Raw genomic sequence first — 13,107 nt, forward strand, 5'->3', positions numbered from 1 at the left:
TGAGGGACCTTTCAGCCCTACTAGTGTGTGTGGAATGGGGAGAGGGGTATTCAGTTTCTCTGTTGGGAATGTGCAGCATTCAGCACCACCTCATTCCTTCCCATCTATGAGAATCTTTTGGGAATAGTCCTCACTATTAGGCCTATAGGTAGCATCGCCAAACTTGGTTTAATTCCCGTGCCCCATAAGAATACTTATCAGGGCCATTCTTTTCTGAGCATGTGGGTTAAGTAAGATCTCAGTGGTAGTGGGACCTTGGAGAAATGAAGCATCTGAAATGTTGGCCACAGAGAAAAATGCTGCAGTGAGAAGCTGCAAGCTGCAAGCTCCCAGCTAGCTGGCTTGATGGGGACCACAGTAAATCAGGAGGAACAGTGGAGGCTGGTGTGGGATCTCGGGGGCCAGAACCTGGCCAGGGGATGTTAACCCAAAAAAAAACAGCAGCAGTAGAAACAACAACAGCAAGAACAACAATAGCTACAAGCCAAATTCAGGCTTAAAAAGCAGGCAATGTGCCAGGAAGGGGGCCGACTGAGCAGTGTGTGTGGAGGTGACCGTGGGGGGATGAGAAAAGGGGAAGGAAGGAACAGACAGCACCAGAGGGACTTGAACAAAGGGAGAAGGGGGATGAAAGTCAGATCACTGTCAGCAGCCCAGGAGCAGACAAAACCACCAGAGTAAGCCCTGAAATGGAAATGAGAGGGAAAAGAAGCAAGCAGCTAACAGCTACCAAGAAGGGGAGGAAGTGGGAGATGCGCTGCTTCCTGTAGAAAGAACGTTGATTGAAGACAAAGCTGGGTGGGGACTAGTCCCTGGGCTGCAGCCGCCGCTACACATACTCACAACGCTGCCGCCGCGCTCCGTGGGCAACTCCTACTACTGCTGGGCTGGGCTGGGCTGGGCTGCGCCGGAGCTCGCCTGCACAGATCAGCTCCGGAGAGAGGGGAAAACCACGCTCCTCTGACCAAGCCTCGGGAGCTAAGGTAAAGGAAACGTTTTCCATGTTGCTCGTTTTTAATTGAGAAAAACTACCATCGCCTGTGGTTTTAAGGTCCGATTTCTAAGGGATGATAGAGACATCGCTTCAGGACTAGGGGAAATGATTAGATTCTTTTGGAAGGGTCTTTGAGAATGCCCACATTCATGACACATTTGATTAAAAAAACCTCATCATCAGTGCTTAGATTTGATGACTAGACAGGGCAACATGCTAAATACAAGAAGCTGTTTGTATAGTTCTCTCGGAGGAAAACCAGGGCTGAGTCGAAATTCGTCTGGGGCTGTGAAGCTGTGGTCTGGTCATCGGAGCCTGGCAGTCCCCTTGTTTTAGGGGAGTGAGTGGTGTAAAATATTAATTGCATTCCCTTTCTTACACATTGCACTGGGATGTCTTCTGATTTGCAAAAATAATGGCTGTGATTTGGCTTTTTGAGGAGTTAAATTCTTTTGTACTTAGATTTTGCCAACAAAGGCTTGAATTGCGTATGTGAGGGGCAGTATTTACCATTAAAAAACAGTGTCTTCCTCCCTCAGCTTGTGCAGCTGCGTTCAGGATAACCTCAGACACAGCTATCATTTGCCAGTAGGTCTTATCCTAAAGTTGCATCCTTGTTCAAAGGAGCGTGGCGGGTTTAAGGCCAGTAACTTGTCCAGAATCAGATACTAGCATATGCATGGATTTTATGTTTATATGCATTTTATTCACCTCTAGGTCAAGGTGCATGTTAGCCTCGGTGACGGACAAAATAAAAAAGTGCAGCTGGGTTGTTTCCTTATGCGAATATATGGTAGATAGACTGAAGTGGTAAAACCAGAACATGATTTTTATTCTTTGATTTTCTTGAGCAAAGGATGTTTTTAATGAGAGCCTGGGTCTATGACTTGTTCATATTTATGAATGATATGTAAAAGTACACTAAATAGGTATAGCGGATGAGAACCGAGATTGTGAGATTCCTCTCACAGTATATATAGAAGAGTTTAATACCCTCGTGTAGCATGATTTAAAGAATTAAGCTTTTTTTAATCTTCAGCAGAAAGTACAGTTAAACAGCAAGTAGTCATTGATAAAAGGGTTTTTTTTTCTAGAGTTTCTATAACGAAAGGAGATAATTTTTCAAAAGAAGGAGAAAAAACTGCTTATAGTGGAGTAAAAATTTTAAAAAGTCAATATTTTGATACAAATTCTTGAAACATAGGTTCTTAAATACCAAATATGCTAGTTGAGAGTGTATGTATGTATATGCCTCCTCCTTTATCATCATTCTCACTTGTGAAGAGCTATAGGGCTGTTTTTAATGCTATCTTTATGAAATCGATATGGCTTCTCAAAATCTGTGGAGTAGCAGCACATTTTGAGAGATGGAAAGCTTTTATAGCTACTAAAGAAAAAAATGTCTATTTCTCGGAGGTTTTTTGCTCATTAAAGTAAACCTGAACCATGCCTAAGAGACAAAGTACTGCTAGTATTGAAACCATGGAACTCCTTGAAGGATTCACTGAATTTAATCAAACTTGTGGGCAAAACAAGTCGTGACATGGATTTTGCAGTTCCGCTTCCTATTTGCATCCTAAAGGGAAATATGTAAAGATCATCTTCTTAGAGAAGAGACCTAGGGTAGATCTTCGATCCAGAATGACCCAGTGGAGTTCTAGAATCAAGCTGTGCATCATGAAATGAAGTAAAAAGTTGGCAACCTGAGCTGCATAGATGAAGACAGGCTTACCCTTTGGTACTTACTCCTCTGCAGGCTGTATTCACTAGATAATGCCAACACCCTGCTTTGTTTGGGGAGGCACAGACAATCTGCATTACTCTTCTGTGTGTGTTTTACACATGAGTAAGAAAATGAAACCTTGCCCGATGGGCATAGTAGAGTCAAGAGGTCCTTGCTATCTTTCTGAAGACAACTAAGAGGTGCCTATTTTCTGCACAGCACAAAACAGTTCTTAATGGTTAAATTCCAGCTTGAAGCAGAACATTAGTGAGTAACAGCAGATCAGTATCTATGATGGTAGAATGTTTAGGAAAAAGATGAATATGCTTCTACATTGTAAAATGAAACGATTTCCACTTATTCTGGCCATGTGGAATATTGAAAGACATAATGATTTTTCCTGGGGTATTCACTGGCTTTTGAGGAGTAGACCAACACAGAAATTTCAATTGTGCTTTTTTTTTTTTTTCTGCCATATGGCCAATGGCTGAATGGAAACATGACTCCATTATTTCATTGCCAGCCTTGGGCCTCATATGGTGGGCATGTAGTGAATGTGTTTGGTTGACTGACTTTGTTTAGCCTGCTTCAGAAAGCAGGCCCAACTTTTAAGTCTAAAAGCTGTGTAGTCAAAGTAGAAAGCCTGTTCATAAAAGACTTCTGTGGGTAGGAGAAAACACTGTGGAGTGAAAAGAACACAGACTTTGGAGCCAGGCAGATCTGCCTTTGAAACCTATCACTGGTTCTTACTACTTAACTTGGTACATTAACTTAGGAACCTCAGTTTCCTCATTGTAAAGAAGAGCTAGTAATACATAATCAAAGTTTTTGTTTTGCTTTGTTTTTGCTTTTGTGTGCGAATAAGTGAGTGCTTTCTACATAGAAGGTACTCAAATGTTATTTTTTTCTTCCTTGGTGGCATAAGGAAAAGTTAGCATATTCTTGGCCTTTACCACTGCCTCACAGGTTTAGGGAGACTTTTTTTACAGTGATAAAATATACATAACATAACATTTCCCATTTTAACTATTTTTTTAAGTATGCAGTTCTGTGGTAGCGAGTATATTGATGTACTGTCATCACCACCGTCCATCCATAGAACTGTCTTTATCTTGCAAAACTGAAATTCTATACCCATTAATCAATATCTCCTCTTTCCCTCCTTCTCTCAGCTCCTAGAAACCCCCATTTTACTTTTGTCTCTATGAATTTGACCAAGTATCCCATATAAGTGGAGTCATAGAATATTTGTCCTTTTGTGACTGGCTTAATACACTTAGCATACTGTCTTTAAGATTCATCCATGTTGTAGCATGTGCTAGAATTTTCTTCCTCTTTAAGCTGAATAATATTCCATTGAATGTATAGACTATACTTTGTTTATTCTCTTTTGATGGACACTTGGGCCATGTTTTGGCTACTGTAAATAATACTGCTATGAACACAGGTGTACAAATATCTGTTAGAGTCCCTGCTTTTACTTCTTTTGGGAACCCAGAAGTGAAAATGATGGAACATAGTAATTATATATTTAATTTTTGAAGAATTGCCATACTGTTTTCCATAGCAGCTGCACTATTTTACATTCCCACCAGCAATGAAGAAGGATTCCAACTTCCCCACATGCTCATCAATATTTATGTTGTTTTTTATTTATGTTTTTGATAACAGCCATTTTAAGAGGTATGAAGTGGTATCTCTTTATGGTTTTGATTCACATTTTCCTAATCATTAGTGATGTTGAGCATCTTTTCTTGTGCTCATTGGCCATTTGTGTATCTTCTTAGAAAAATGTCTATTCATATTCCTTGCTGATGTTTTTCCCCAGAAATACTGTGTTGAGAATCTTTGCCAATTTTTAATCAGATTTTCAAGGAGACATTTGCAAATGGCGGGATCTTTTAACATAATGTGTCATTAGATCATAATCATAATCTTTGTATTTAACCTCCTTTATACAACAGTATTATCCCTGCCCAAATAAAATAACGTCTCTCAAAAGCAACATTTGAAATCAAAAGGAGAGAGTAAGAAAATGTGCATAGCTTCTGCTAGTTGGTGATGTCCAGAACCTGATAGTGAAATTCAAACCTTTGTTGTAGACAGTCACACCAGTGATTCTGCTGGTCAAATCTCAGACTGGGCTACCACTATGGAGGCACTGGAGAGCTGTTTCTTCAGTGCTTTTCTGGTCCCCTCTCATTGGAGAAAAATGCTCAACAGGTAGCGTGGTCAGAAAGGGAGGGGAGAAACTAAAGTACTAAATTGCTCTCAAATCCTTAATAATGGGGAGCATTAACTTGTGGGGAGGGGCTACAGTAGTTAAACAATACAACGGGTTTCTGAGGCATCAAGTTTCTACAAACGACGTGTGATTCTAACCAAAATTTCACTTTTAAAAATAATGAATCCTCTGTTTCCTTTTCCACGACAGATTTTATTCCTAATCCTTAAACTGGTGAGGCAGGGTATGGTGAGGCTGAGGAGAGTTGGGCAGAACAATTATCAGGGACCCTATTGAAAAGCAAGAGTATCTGAGCTTTATGGTGTGGGGGCAGACGTTGACCTTAAATGGTTTGAAGAGCTCCTGAATAATTAATGTTAACTTTCTGCAATGCACTTTGTCCATGTGCTGGGGGCCAGGGGTGGGGGGAAGTTTGCAAATAATGACCCCTAATTTTATTTAATGATTTAATGTGCACATCTATTCATTCTATAACTACTGGGAGAACCCAGGTGCCTGGCTTTACTAGATCTGGGTGGGAGAGGAGAGTTGCAGAGCTGTGTTAAGATTTAGTCTCCACCCTCCCACCCTCACCCCCAAGATGATGACTATGTTAATTAGCCTGATTTGATCATCACAATGTATACATGTATCAAAACATCACATTGTACCCCATAAATATACACAATTATTATTTTTCTTTTTTTTTGATGTGTTCAAAATTCTTTATTTTTTATAATTGTACTTTAAGTTTTAGGGTACATGTGCACAATGTGCAGGTTTGTTACATACGTATCCATGTGCCATGTTGGTGTGCTGCATCCATTAACTCGTCATTTAGCATTAGGTGTATCTCCTAATGCTATCCCTCCCCCCTCCCCCCACCCCACAACAGTCCCCAGAGTGTGATGTTCCCCTTCCTGTGTCCATGTGTTCTCATTGTTCAATTCCCACCTGTGAGTGAGAACATGCGGTGTTTGGTTTTTTGTCCTTGTGATAGTTTACTGAGAATGATGATTTCCAGTTTCATCCATGTCCCTACAAAGGACATGAACTCATCATTTTTTATGGCTGCATAGTATTCCATGGTGCATATGTGCCACATTTTCTTAATCCAGTCTATCGTTGTTGGACATTTGGGTTGGTTCCAAGTCTTTGCTATTGTGAATAGTGCAGCAATAAACATATATGTGCATGTGTCTTTATAGCAGCATGATTTATAGTCCTTTGGGTATATACCCAGTAATGGGATGGCTGGGTCAAATGGTATTTCTAGTTCTAGATCCCTGAGGAATCGCCACACTGACTTCCACAATGGTTGCACTAGTTTACAGTCCCACCAACAGTGTAAAAGTGTTCCTATTTCTCCACATCCTCTCCAGCACCTGTTGTTTCCTGATTTTTAATGATGGCCATTCTAACTGGTGTGAGATGGTATCTCATTGTGGTTTTGATTTGCATTTCTCTGATGGCCAGTGATGATGAGCATTTTTTCATGTGTTTTTTGGCTGCATAAATGTCTTCTTTTGAGAAGTGTCTGTTCATGTCCTTCGCCCACTTGTTGATGGGGTTGTTTTTTTTTTCTTGGAAATTTGTTTGAGTTCATTGTAGATTCTGGATATTAGCCCTTTGTCAGATGAGTAGGTTGTGAAAATTTTCTCCCATTTTGTAGGTTGCCCGTTCACTCTGATGGTAGTTTCTTTTGCTGGGCAGAAGCTCTTTAGTTTAATTAGATCCCACACAATTATTATTTTTCAATTAAAAATATAATAAAAAATTTATAAAGGACTTAGTCCCTGGCCTAGGACATGCTAGAATGGTAGAGCTAAAAATGATCTGGGGGTGACCTAGCCTATATCGACTTCTTCATAAGGGATAATAAAATAGGCCTGGAATTTAGAGTTACACAGTTCATTAATTCCTTACCTCCCAGTTAAAACTCCATTTCACTTACCTCATGTTAGGGCAAAGTCTTTATATGTTGTCACGTTTAAAATTGTTTGTAAGACTGAAATATTTTGTTTAAAAAAAAAGTGTAGACTATTTACATTTAGTACCCTATGTAAATATAGAGTTTCTGTGTACAAACTTGTTCAGGTGTAAAAGATGCCACTGTGGAATAGAGATTTAAGTTTTCAGTTAAGAGTATTAGAGATATCTGTAAATATATGGTTCTTGAAAATTCTTATGTTAAAGACAACAGTTGTATTTAGTGGGAGTCAGTGTTCAGATCATCTCTAGAGGACTTCATTAAACACTGAAAAAAAAAGGGAGCTCAATTCTCAAACTTTAGTGATAACATGTTTCTTAGAAGTGGTACCACTGTATACAGAGGCTCGAGATAAGACAGGATCAGCCCCTTTATCTCTTGGCAAATATGTGTAAACAGTCAAGCTGTTAATGAAAAGGATTTGAAAAACCAGTCTCTTGACCACTTCTTCCCTGTTCCCTGGCCTTCCCTTGCTCCCTGGCCAGCCCGGGTGTGGGGTCAGGCATTCCCCTGATCCTCTTCCCAGGAACCCAGCACTCAGAGGTAGAGGAGAGGGGCTGAAAACTGGGCTGACTGATTCTACTCTAGATTCACTGCATCTCCACAGGGCCATTGCTGTTCTTTCAAAATTCCTTCCTTCTTCCTTTTTTATTTCACTTTTCACTCTGTCCTGTGCATTTTCAATGGAAACCATTCAACCAAGCCCTTACTGCCTTTATTTGTTAGAAGTGACCTCACCTTCTGTCTGAGAAGGCACATATTACAGACTTCCTCAACCTCATTCTTACCACCTTAGAATTTCCCCACATCTTCCTTTATTTTAGATCATTTGAATTGCTGTCACAAATTACCAAAGATGAGGTAACCCAGAAACAACAGAAATCTGTTTTGTTTTTTTACACTTCTATGGGCTGGAAAGTCCAAAATCAAGGTACTGGCAGATTTGATGTCTGGCGAAGGCCATGGACAGCACTTTCTGTGTGTCCCCACATGACAGAAGGGGCCAGCTGGCTCTCTCCAGTCTCTCTTATAAGGGCACTAATCCCATTCATGGGACTCCATACTCATGACCTAATCACCTCCAAAGGTGGCCTCATGTCCTAATACCATTGCAGTGGGGATCAGGTTCCAGCATATGGGTATGTAGGGGGACAGAAACATCTGCATCATTCACATCATTCATTCTCCTCTTTTTCCTAAGTCAAATTAACATCATCTTTCCTTCAAGCCAAGAATAAACCCTCTACTTGGACTCTCTATCCCATTCCCTTTTACTTTCTAAGGGATTATGTTGTGACAATAATTCTGTCTTTCCTACATATTTAGTTTCTTCTCTTTCTTGGTCCTTTCCTCTTTCCCTGTAAACATGCTTAGTTTTTCCATACACACACAAAGTAATTAAGAAGTAGATGAAACAAATCTCCTCCTACCTCTCTGAGGGCTCCAACTTCACTAACTTCAGTTCCTGCTCCCCACATATGCGTGTTCTCAAGATACGAGTCTTTGGCCATTTAATTTCTCCCTCTCCCTTAATCAAGTTCTGTCCTGTGGTTTTAGTCATTGTTGCTGTGTGGGTCAGTCCCAAATCTGATTAAGCATCCTGATCATTCACCTCCTCTCTCAGCTAGTACAGGAAGCTGCCTACAAATTCACCAGAACATCCAACCCACAGAAAATGAAACTCACATGTCCAAAACTGTGCTCACCATCACCTTTCCCATTCCTCAAAACCAGCTCCTCACCTGATTTCATAACTGTTAATGACACCCCATTTATCATTACCTCAGTTATGACAATTCAACTTCACTATTTTCCTCACCAAGCACCCCTAGTTGTTGCAGGAAGTTGCATAGCCCTTTGCAATTGTGATTGGGAAAATATCTTGATACGGACTCTTTTCCATGTTTATAGCCGGTGTCTTAGTTCAGGCCCTCCTAACCTCCAGCTGGGCTGGCTTGTTTTTTGAGTTCTTTTCTCTCTGCCTGGGATAAGTTAGTTCCTTCCATACTTTGTCCCCACAGTCTTACTTCTCCGAATAACCAAATTCCATCTGTCCTGTAAAGCTCAGTTCAAATGCTGCCTCTTTCATGAAGCCTCCCTTGGTTTCTTCCCTTTTTTCCCCAGTAAAAAACAATGCCTCCTCTGAAATCTTTTGTTCTTTCATCACAGCATCTAGCTCATTCTAGCGTGTATAACAGCAGTCTGCATAATTTTTTTTTGACCACACTCCAAGCTCTTTGAGGACAGCGGTCACATCTGGTTTCATCTTTGTCTTCCTTATACCACACAATGCAGTTTCTTTATCATTCATTTATTTAATGAACATTCTTGAGTGACTCATTTTTTGATGCAGAGTGGGCTAGACATAGTGCTTGTCCTCTAAGAGCTCACAGACTCATGGGGAAAACAGACAAATACAGAAATATAATTACAATACAATTAATCGCTGTGTTCAAAGTCTTAACGTCTGCAATGTGCCACGTGCTCATCAAGATGCCAGGGAGACTAGGATGAACCAAATTGGCCAGTTGTTTTCTTGAAACTTACATTCGAGTATTGAGAGAGACTCAATAAACACATAAACCAGTGGTTTTTAGGTCTAACTGCACATTAGAAATCACTGAGAGGGTAGTTTGAAAAAAATATCATGTCCCAACCTCACCTCAGAGTAATTAATTCACAATCAGCCAGGATTGGAACCCATCGACAGAAATGACTTACAATAAAAGAAAATATCAAGTAGTAGTGAGTGCTTTGATGGATTGAAGTAGAAACAGGGTGAATGGTGGGGACTGTGCCTATGCTGGCAGGGGTAATTGGGAGATTACTTTGTTGAGTAATACCTGAAGGCCTCTCTGAAGAGGTGACATTTGAGTTGAGACCAAAATGTTGCTGAGGAGTCAGCCATGTAAAGATATTGGGGTGAAGGGGGCTTGTGGAGAAGGTTTTGAGCAGAAGGTGCAGGTGCCTTTCTGAAATAAGGATGAAGTGAAATTTCAGAGGAAATGTGTCCGTCACATACATGTTCTGTAATCTACAAAATATTTCTTTTCCCTACAGAAAGCAGCTTTTCAATAAACTTTGTGGACTCCAAATGCAGAACACTTGGCTGCTGTGTTGATTACTTGATCTGGGTTGGATTTTATTTAGTTCAAATTGATTTACACAGTCAGGAAGACTACTCTGTTTGATTACATTTTTTTTCTCTACACTGCAATCAGCACTACACTACTTGTCTGAATTAAATACCATTCTTATTGTTTAAAATAACCTTAGGTACTTGATATTATCTTTATCTGAATAAAGAGGAGAAAGCAATGACTTCAGCCCTTATTCCTGTTTTGGGGAACCAGGGAAAACGTCCTAGAGGAGTCATTCAGACCACACAGAGTAAAGAAAGCACTAACTACTTTGAATAAGTGAAGATTAACATATGTCAAGAATTAAGTTGAGAATGACATTTGTTAGGCATTCAGTTTGTGCTGGATACTTTAGCTAGTTTGAAAAATAACCCTACGAAATAAGGACAATATTTTTCTATCAGGATATTTCTGGCTGCTGATAAAGGAATGTCCTACTAAAATGGCATAAACAATAGGAAATTGATCCCAAGACCTCTGATAGGAGGGTAGCTTCAGAGTTACTTATGTGGTAGCTGGATAATGTCCTTAGCAACCTGGATTCTTCCCTTCCTCCCGCTGTGACACCTTCAGCAGGTTGATTTCCCCTCACTGTGTGGACGTGGCGTCTACAATTTTGGAATTATAGGTACATTTCAATACGTAGAGGCATATCAAGGGGCAGCAGATTTCTTATGTAGCTCTTTCTGGTTTGTTGAGACAGGGTCTCGCTCTGTCACCCAGGCTAGGGTGCAGTGGCATGATCATGACTCATTGAAGCCTCAGCCTGCAGGTGGGAGGCTGATCCTTTCACCTCAGCCTCCTGAGTAGCTGGGACCACAGGTGTGTGCCACCATGCCCAGCTAATTTTTGTGTTTTAGTAGAGATGGGGTTTCACCGTGTTACCCAGACTGGTCTTGAACTCCTGAGCACAATAGATCCACCCACCTCGGCCTCCCAAAGTGCTGGGATTATAGGCCTGAGCTACCTTGCCCTGCCACAGCTCTTTTTAAAGTCACAGAAAATCTGTGTCCAGTGGAATTTCCACTCACAACTCACATGCTATATGTATGAGTAAGTAGGCAGACAGAACCACTGTGATTGGCTAATTTGTTTCCTCCCAAGGCCATGGAGCAGCCTAGCCTTTCTGAAGAACGAAGTCATCAGACCCCAGCAAAAGAGTCTGGCTCTATTAGCAAGGAAGAGGGGGTTAGTGGGTAGGCCGTCAATAGAGTTGGCCACTATTATTCCCATTTTATAAGTGAAGATATCCAGACTAAAAAGGTTAAATAACTGAGCAATATCATACAACATTGAATTGAACAGAGTTTCCATGCATTTCCCTTTGAGAAAAACACGAACAAAAGCCTTGTTTCTGGCTATATAACAAACCTGCACGTGTACCCCTGAACCTAAAAGAAAATATTAAAAAAAAAACTTGTTTTTGTTGTTAGCAATGATCTAGGTAGGCCAGAGGAAGAATCCTGGCAAAAAACACAGACTGGAGGAAGCTAGGCAAAGTAAAGAATAACCTTCTAAACAAAATATTCCAGAAGGAAATACATCAGGTCCTATAAAGCAATAAGAATGGCATTTAATTTAGACAACCAGCCCTGCATTTCTGCATTGTAAAATATATATATAATTAAATTGAATTTTCCTGACTGGTCATTTAAATCAATTTGGTCTATATAAAAATCTACCGTGGGCCAAGTAATGAGCTAGAGACGCTCATTCTCTAGCGTTCTGTGTATAGTATCTGTTAGACTTAAATGAAAACCTTGTTTTCTCTAGAGAGGTAGGTCCTTTGTTGATTACAGTACCTGTGAAGAAGAATGGATCATCTCTGGAATTTCTGATTATGAGTTATTTAGAAAATAGTTTCCACTTTCCAGCTCCGGAGGCAGCATATACAGTTCCATTATTGTTGCATTCTCTTTATGGTTGCTACTTCCTACTTTGGCATTATATTTCAGAGGCTATGTATGTGAGGCAGCAATAGTGAAAAAGGGAAATTTCAGTGGAATTGCTGTTATTACAGTGTTTTGACTACTTGTCTCTAAGGTGTATTTCTGTGCATGTTCATCATAACAGACTAAGCATTAATGGTAGGAGTACTTTTTTAAATAAATGATGGAGTGCTTCCTACTCTTAGATTTGCATTTTTAAACAGGAAAGTAAGCTAATTCTAGACTTTGCCAACAGAGCTCTGTTTAAGGAGAGTATTTATCTGATCTATGTTAGAAGCATATAAGAAAAATTGTGAAAAAATGCAAACCGAAAAAAACCCTCACTTTCATTTTAGAAGCTTTATTTGAGAGAGTTAAACCTCATGAATGATGGTTGTGTTTAGGGAACATTGCTGTGTATGGGCATTAAGGCATTTCAGTGACATTTTTATTTTTTCTTTGGAAAAAAGTTGATATTAAATAGTTTCATGACTTTTAAAATTAAAATAAGAAAAATTTAAGTAGAGGTGAAAATTCCTAGGCAAAAAAAAAAAAAAAAAAAATGGTCCAACTAGTCTTTTCTTATTCATCTTAAAATAATCATAAAATACTGAACTGTAGAAAAGTAACATTCAAAGATAACATGTAGGAGAGTGTAGTAGTTAAAGGACATTGGTTTAGAGTCAGAATTACTTGGGCGAATTGCTTAAGCTTTCTATGCCTCAGTTTCTTCATCTATAAAATGGGAAATAAGATAATATCTACTTCGCAAAACTGACAGGAGAAAATTACAAAATAAATGTGAAATGTTTATTTAGCAAGGTGCCTGAATTGTAGTGTAATTATTCAAAAATGAATATATTATTAGTATAACTTATTTTTACCACAAATCTGCAGTAGACTCTACTTTTATTCTATCTCTTTTATTCTATCCAAGGGATTTGCACCAAATTCTGCGGAAGTGATTGTTATGGCCCAACATTAATCATGGGTGCTCAGACCTTGGAATAAGGCATCCCCTAAGGAAGCCTATTATCGTCGGATGTCATTTTGACTTCATGAAGTATTAGTGTGGGTTTGTGCTGTTTGTTCAGGAATCCATGTACTT

General features: G+C 39.6%; 1 protein-coding gene across 1 annotated transcript in view; it reads left to right on the plus strand.

The window, feature by feature from the left end:
• The first annotated feature begins 511 nt into the window (after positions 1-511).
• Positions 512-13,107, plus strand: part of GNG2 (G protein subunit gamma 2) — a 110,965-nt gene continuing 98,369 nt past the window's right edge. Inside the window, exon 1 of the mRNA XM_003267685.3 lies at positions 512-983. The gene's annotated coding sequence lies outside the window, so the exon portion shown is untranslated. The remainder of the gene's footprint in view (positions 984-13,107) is intronic.

Source organism: Nomascus leucogenys, chromosome 1a (assembly GCF_006542625.1).
Source record: "Nomascus leucogenys isolate Asia chromosome 1a, Asia_NLE_v1, whole genome shotgun sequence".
NCBI classification, from domain to species: Eukaryota; Metazoa; Chordata; class Mammalia; order Primates; family Hylobatidae; genus Nomascus; species Nomascus leucogenys.